Source organism: Crocodylus siamensis, chromosome 13 (assembly GCF_052110815.1).
Source record: "Crocodylus siamensis isolate JL-2025a chromosome 13, ASM5211081v1, whole genome shotgun sequence".
Lineage (NCBI taxonomy): Eukaryota > Metazoa > Chordata > Crocodylia > Crocodylidae > Crocodylus > Crocodylus siamensis.
The window spans coordinates 35,212,687-35,220,456 of NC_143407.1; the positions used below are offsets into that span (position 1 = coordinate 35,212,687).

The 7,770-nt window shown below is 46.3% G+C and overlaps 1 long non-coding RNA gene across 1 annotated transcript; it reads left to right on the plus strand.

Annotated features, from left to right (window-relative positions):
• Nucleotides 1-4,541: 4,541 nt before the first annotated feature.
• On the plus strand, nt 4,542-7,496 carry LOC149854247 (uncharacterized). Its single transcript, XR_016438924.1, has 2 exons — nt 4,542-5,986; nt 7,059-7,496. It is a non-coding gene; the product is annotated as an uncharacterized LOC149854247 (long non-coding RNA).
• The last annotated feature ends 274 nt before the right edge of the window (nt 7,497-7,770 follow it).

Genomic DNA, 7,770 nt, shown 5'->3' on the forward strand with positions numbered 1-7,770 from the left:
AGAATCTCACCCATAGAGTCAGACACAAAACCCCTTGCCTTGGTCCGGCAATGAAAGAGGACACAAAGGTTTGGTTACCAGGTATCTTAACCCTGCCTTGGTTGTTGTCATTGTTGTATATAACAAATGCAATGCAAATGATATGGTCTCTGCACCCAAAACACGTAAAACCCACAAGCAGAGAGGTTTTAATGCTTATCAACAGCTCAGAGTTGGATGCTAGTTATCTAGTTTAATGGTTCTGTTTCCTTTCTTTGAAATGAGTTATACATTATAGCCTGGTCTAATGACTAGGGCTCTGTTTTATGAATCAGGGTTGTATTCCCGACTCTGTCACTGACCTGCTGTGAGACTTTGGGGCTTGTAGGTGCTACTGCAATATATATATTAAGTAAGAGAGCATGCTAATAGCATGTGTAGTATGGGTGTAGCCTAAATAAGGCCATCCCTGTGTGTATTTAAGCCTGAAATGAGGTATAGAGACTGAAAACAGAAAGATGGCGACAGCTGGAAAGAGCAACGCCAACCCAGGGGATCTGTGACAAATGCAGCTGGATTACAGGGAGTACGGGTCTGTCTTCAAAATATGTTCAGCCTATGAAGTCATGCTTCTGCCTTGTGGTTCGCTGGCTGAGCGCTTTGTCACTCTATCTCCTGCTGCTGCCTGGCAAAGCAAGGGGAATTCAATGAGACCCAGAATTAACTTGCTTCTGTATGTGTAGCTGGCTTTCAGCTTGCAGGAGACGTCATTTTTGCAAAGTTCCTTCTGGGTCCTGAATGTCACTGTTTCCAAATCACAACTGAATAGGAGGGAATGGCGCACCGTGAATAAGCACGGGGCACCTGGGCTCTATTGCCGTCGTTTGCTGTGCGTGAATTCTGACCTGCGGGACATGAAGTCGGCATGGAGGAAATTCCCATACCATGCCAGAGCAGGGATAACATTTGCTATGTTTTGCATTTTGTTCATGGGCAATTCTCAGTGTGTTCGATGGACCGCACCATCGTTTGACGCGTTACGGATAGCTCAGTCTGCTCTAAATCTGGCCAATAGGCTAGGGGTGCACTTAAGGAACATGGGCTAATTTTTGGAAATAAGTTCAGCCAAGGTAGCTCTGGTTCTCTGGGGGCTAATTCTCCTTACACCCATGCAACTCACTGGTTTCAGTAAAGTGACATCAAAAATAATGAAAAGAGAATGAGGCCCTTTGTGTTTGCAGGAAGCTTTTCTCGCTAATGAAACACGAACACAGGAAGCAGAGACGTGATACAGCAAAATTACTTCTTTTATGGATGTGCCTTATATTTATAAATTCAAAGAGCATGAAGAAGGAGCAACAGGCCAGACTCTGATCTCTGCTCTGCCACTACAAATGCAAAATAACTCATCTGAATTCAGCGGAATTACTTTGATTTAAGCTGCAGCAACTAAGAGCAGAGTTTTGCCAGTATATCTTCTCGGCATGCTTCACTGGTTGAAAGAGGGAGCGCCTGCAGGTGGTGGGTTGAAAATAGATAATGTACTAAATCATCTTGTAGGCAAAAGGGGGAGGATGGATTTGGGATTAAGGGACTGGACGGGGGGAGCAGCACATCTGGTTTCACTCCCTGCTCTGCTTTTTCCCTTCTTCCATCTTGGGTTAGTTTTGTCTATTAAGCTGCAGATGCTTTGGGGCAGGGACCATCCCATGTTTTTACAGTGCTTAGCCCACATCTTTTGAAGCCTTCAGGTACCAAAGCAGAGAACCACAACAGCGCCAAGTGACATGATCCAAGCTAACATAGAGAGAAAAGTCCATTTGCCAGTGCAGAATTGTTGGTACATTTCTCTCTCTGCCAGTCCAAGTCCCTGCAGACTAGGACCTCCCTCCTCCAGTACTTCTCATACCTACGGCATCTACAGCGTGCCAAGTCAGTGGTCATCATGTTCATGCAACCTGCTCAGGGTAAGAAGCAGAGACTTTGGGCAGGTGCTGAATTTACTCAGAGAAGCTAAACATACAAAGCTAAAACTAAAAATAATGCCTGCTTGTAAAACGCTAAAGCTCAGTGAGCCCCCTGAAACCCTGAGGATTAACTGTCAGCTTGCATTAATCCAGACAAAAAGAGCCTTCTCACTGTGGAAGGGTACAGCCACATGTGGGGAACTGAGATCACGAGTCTGTTTTCCTGCACGGGGTGAGAAACATCCTCACGGACACTTCCCATGGAGACCCCCACTCCCACAGGTGGGAACTCAGGGGCTGAGCTGCGAGCTTCTATGGCACGGCAAAGACAAAATCCCTAATGTAAGAGGGGCCCCTTTGGTCAGAGATCTCCCCCAGTTGGGCAGTCGAAGTGCGAGTCCCATGGATCTTACATGGCAGGGCAGCACCGCCTAACCTAGAAAAATGATTTGAGTGGGCTTGTAGGCTCAGAAACCAGAAAATAAGAAAGAACCCAATATTTGCACTTGCAGTCCCAAAAGGACTTGGTCCTTCGTTATGCCAAGCACCCTAACCCCAATGCAAAGCTGGTAAGCTTGTGCCTCACCACTGCAGCTCCTTGCAGGACTGAACACTAGATACTCCACTCCAAATCCTGCAGCCCCAACACTTTTCAGCAGTTCTTACTCACCGTAGTCTTTCCTTTGACTGAGACGACTGCTTGTTCTGGCTGCTGTACTCTACCTTGATCTTTCCAGTGGAGAGAGACTGTTCTCTTGTTACATACCACGTTCTCAGCTGGGGGGAGGACAAGGTGAGCAGATGTCTCTAAGAGCATGGGTTGGCCATTTTTTAAATAAGACATAACAGCATTGCCCTTTAGGAACGAAAAGGAGGGATGAGAGTGGGGAATCCTTAGTTTACAGTCAGCCAAACCAAAATAATCTCTGCAATTTTTTTAAAGGAGCAAACTAGGTTAGGTTATATGCCCAGAGCTTGAGTTTAGTGGGTACATGGGACAGAAGTCATTGTATACAGGGAAGATCCGTGGAGCAAACTAACTGACGGTAACAATCGCTGGCTGCTTTACATAATGGATGTTGCAATAACTCACTACTGGGTGCATCAGCAAGCCTAGGAAATAACCCAGTCTCTCTGAATAACAGGAACAATTTCCCATTGCTGTTGGGAGCAGAAGGGAGTAAGACCAGAGCACTCAGACAAGACCCATCACTCTTATGGCATCACGTACAAAAAGGAGACTTAGCTGGGCATGCAGAACTGTTGCTGGTGTGTGAAAATAATTATCATGCATATATTATCGTGTCTATACGTTCACACATACGTATCACCTGCGTAGCATGTGAATTCACATGTGAATAGGCAGCACAGAGCGATAGCAAGGGAGCATTTTTTTCTAAACCTGATTTCCCCTCCTTTATGTTGAAAGCATAAGGAAATATTAAGGAAAGCAGTACAGAGTTTTAAAATAAACAGGGCCTGGATGACTGTATGAGACCCCTAAAACCATGTGATTTGTAGAATTTTCCCTGTAAGTCTAGTATATTGGGAATAAAAGGCAAACAAATACAAGCATTCACTATGTAAGAGCAGTCATTCATTTGGAACAGTATTTCTAAGAGTCGGTGAACTATAATGACATTGTTTTCCACGGAAAGCGCTGTTCTAAAAGATGTCTCCTTTTAGACGTGGGTCCACATGGGGGATAACAGTCTACTGCTGCTACCCCCTGACAGACTTGCTTGATTAGCTGATGGGGAAGAGGTATCTAGCTTGGCCTGGAACAGCCTCAGTTCAAACCCTGCTGCTGCCCTTTAATGCATCTTCAGTATCCCAGTCTTCACATCCGTGCAGCACAGAGTAGTTAACCACGCGCTTCTGCATAAATCCCGCTGTTCGTGGACAACGCAACAAGAACCAGATAATATATTGCTGTCATTTTAAATCATCCTATAGAAGGGCTCTGTAATTACACCTCTTCTCTTACGGCTCTATTCCCACTTGGTCAATATAAGTGTATGAAGCTCAGCATCTCAGTACAGCCATTGATTAGTTGTCTGCCATCTTTGGGAAAGGACCAGAACACATAATAGCAGGTTGCAAAGCAAGCCAATTTAGTTTTCTTGCCAAGAAACACCCATCTAACGTGATCCAGCTAGCTCCCCATGCTGTGGCGGGTCCCCTCACTAATTTCACCATATGCTTATATAGCCTGAGAGCCACAGCAAGCGAACAGGACAAGGAATCAAAAGGTAATACCCAGTCCATGCTTCTTTTCTTCCTTAAGTGCAACTACAGTGGACCTCTGTAATCTACACTGGTGTCTTACGTTTTGGTCCTGACTTAAAACCCTCTGTAAGAGTCTTTCCACTGCTCTCAACCGTCTTTGCATTGGCCCTTGCATAAAGCTGATAAAAATGCAAACTGAACAATTTTAAGATATGTGTCCAGCTCGGCCCATGGCAGAGACACGTGTGCTCGCTTCCCCGCTGGAAGCGCTCCAAGACCTCCCATCTCACCACACCATTTAGCTCTGAGTCCTGCACGTGAAACCACGAGGCCCAGGGGACCCATAGAGGATGCCACGTCCTGAGAGTGCCAGTCCCAGGTAACCAATTTCCTTTTCCTGTTGCCTGCATCCACACAAGTGACTTCTGTTTCATATTACCCAGGGCTGCTGGGCCCTGGCTGCATGGGAACAAGATGGCTTTTAATGAGGAGATCTGCAAACAGCATTCCTGTTTTCTAAATTTAGATGTCAGCCTTCAGCCAAGGCAAAGAAGCCCTTGTGAAAGCAAGAGTGACTCCCTACCTGCCCCAGGAGTGGAACGGCATTTATTTAAGACTGACTCTTTCATAAAACATTTTTAAAGAGAGAGAGAGCCCTGGGTAGTGTGTTTATGACAACTGACCTGGAAAATGAGGAGCTTTTCCCCTGCTCCTGGCACAGAAATGGCAACACATTTAATTGTATCCCAGTTTCTGTTCAGCGGTTAAGGAAATGCCACGTACAAAGCCTCATTTAGGTTAAGTTTCAATGAGGAAAGGATGGTATGTGGATTTGACTCGGCTAGAGCAACAAGACGTGGAGAGATGGCAGTGGGAGAGCCTGTAGTCCAGACCGTTATCACAATCTCACCCAAAAAGCAACCAGAGCCTCTAAAGTACACACACATTTATACGCTGGAACGTGTTAAGCAACCTTAACTATAGACATTGCTCCCAGCTCTGCCTAATATATACCAACACATGCAAATGTATGCATGCAGCCATTCAGCTGCAGGGCCAGATTATGATCTTCTTACATGGCTGTGCAGGAGGAAGAACTCCCTACACCCTGCCCAAGCTACCTGGACCCAGAGCCTCACGGATGTACTGCATGCCTATTCACTCCTCTGAGGAGCAGCTCAGTGGGTTGTGGGCAAAGCAAGACAACTTCTCCCATTCATGCAACACGCTGACTAAGCCAGCTGAGCAGTTTATGGGAATTTGGGCAAGGAGGGGGGGGCCAAACATTTTACTGCTGATCCAGGCCAACAGCAGATTTCTAACCTACTTGGAGAAAGGAGGAGGAGGGAAGGGGACGTGTCTCCGAGTCACTGTTCCCCCAGGTCCCAACCCAGCTGAGCGCTCCCCTGTGCCAGGAACTATCTAAACACGGTCCCTTGCCCAGAAGAACTTCTCCAGGGACAGCTTGCTGACCGGCAATAGCATCCAAGTTCTCCCGCGACCCCAGGCACACCTCCAGCTTGGATACCTCAAGTCAAGCCGGATGCAATTTCAGAAACATTACCAGAGGCGGTGAACTGATACAAGGACTCTTAGTTCGAGGTGCGATTTATATATAAACAGAGTTATAAACACTGGGAAAAGAGAGCTTCAGAAAACATCTCCTTCCTTCTCTGGACAATGCCGCTACTGTGGAATCAGACTCGCCACTTATTTGGAGTTCTGCATAGAAGAAAAAGAAAGCAAAGGAGACTGCCGGTTTCGGAGCAGCCTGCCTTACATGTGTTTCTAATAGCACCAGTGAGCAGGAGGTGAGTAAATATTTTTATAAAAAGGAAGTGACACTGGGTTTACACCTACTACTGTTTGCTGAGGAACCGAGTCGCATCAAGTTCCACCCTACCTAATATTTACCCAGCTGGGAGCTAGGCTCCTCGGTGTTGGTCAGTGCCGGATCAGGAGGCCAAGCGTGATATATGGGTCCAGTAGAAAGTACTGAACCAAGATGCATTAGACCTGCGTCCTAGTTCTGGCTCCCCCATTGCACTGCTTGGTGAACCTGAGCAAGTCACTTCCTGTCTCAATTTCCCCAGTCATAGCGAGGCAGAGCTCCTGTATGAAGTGCTTGGGGAGCTACAGCTGAAAAGTGCTATATGAGAGCTAGGCATTAAGGTAACTAGGCTCAGTTTTCCCCAGACTTACACACATATGGGAGACAGAAAGAGACACGTTGGAGCTGAACGAGGGTGCAGTTATAGCAAGAGATCCTTTGCATCTGTACTCTAGAAACAAAATGATGGTGCCACTTGTGCGGATAACGTCAAGGAGGGTGTTGTACCACTGCAATGTCGCAGCTCTCCTGATTTTATTGCAAGGCTGGTGGTACTTGCAGTTCTCAGCTTTCACTTAAAGGAAAAAAAAATGGTTTTAGCTCTTTGGGTTGTGAAGAAACACTGAAAACCTGATACAAGGGCCCCTGAACGAAGCAACCGGGTGCAAACAGGGCTTTGAAAGTCCCTCCAGGAGACCAGCTTCAGGATTTTCCAACTCCAATAATCAAAGAGTCATAGAAAATTAAGGTGGGAAGGGACCTCAGGAGATGGTCTGGTCCAACCCCCTGATCCAAGCAGAACCAGCCCCAACTACATCATCCCAGCCAAGGCTGTGTCTAGCTGGGTTTTAAAAACCTCCCAGGATGGAGACTCCACAACCTCTCTGGGCAGCCTGATCCAGTGCTTTGCCACCCTCCTAGTGAGGAATCATCCAATAATTCTCATTTGCTGGATCAAGTTCATCCAGCCAGTGCAAATCAACCTCTGTTTAGGAAAGCAGTTGTAAAGCAGAAATATCAAATACAACTTAAGTCATTTATTTCCACCACAGTTTTGTTTGCCGACTAAAATCGGTGACTTAGATCACTAAGTCAACCCAGCCTGCTTGTCAGCGAGTACAATTTCATAAGATGTATGCTCCCAGACCCATCTCCTACGCGCTGCAGATGTGATGGTGTTTCCTATAGGATCAACTGGATTTATCCTGCACCTCTGACCTCCTCACCCGCCAGCACCCTGCTTCCTCCCCCATCTCCACTGGATGATAGTCAACCCTGTGCTGCTTCAAACCACTACCGTGTATTCTGCCATCAAAAAGAAAGGTTCTCCCTCTTCCAGGAGTGGGACGCCTTTTTCCAAATGACACCGGCTCAAAATACAGAGCGGCAATCCTCACTGTGCAACCAGACAGTGACCAGAAGATTGCCCTAAAATTATAACTGAAATTTCTCTTAATAAAAGAGAATTATTTTGTTGCTGTCATCTTTAATAGTACGATTAGTTTTTTTCTGCAGGCCTCCCTGACAGACCTTTGATGATTCATTAGTTCATCCTGGCTCAGAAAACTCATAAAAAAGGAAAACAAGTTGAGACAAAATGAAGCTTTTACCCTCCATAGCAGTATATAATCCTGCCTCAGAAGGCACGAGTGCCCCAGGCCAGCAAAGCCTTTCAAACAGGGCTCATCTTTTTCACATTGAACTCAATGCCAAAACACCCTTTACATGAACAGAAGCTGGATCAGACCCAGCACTAAGCCCATC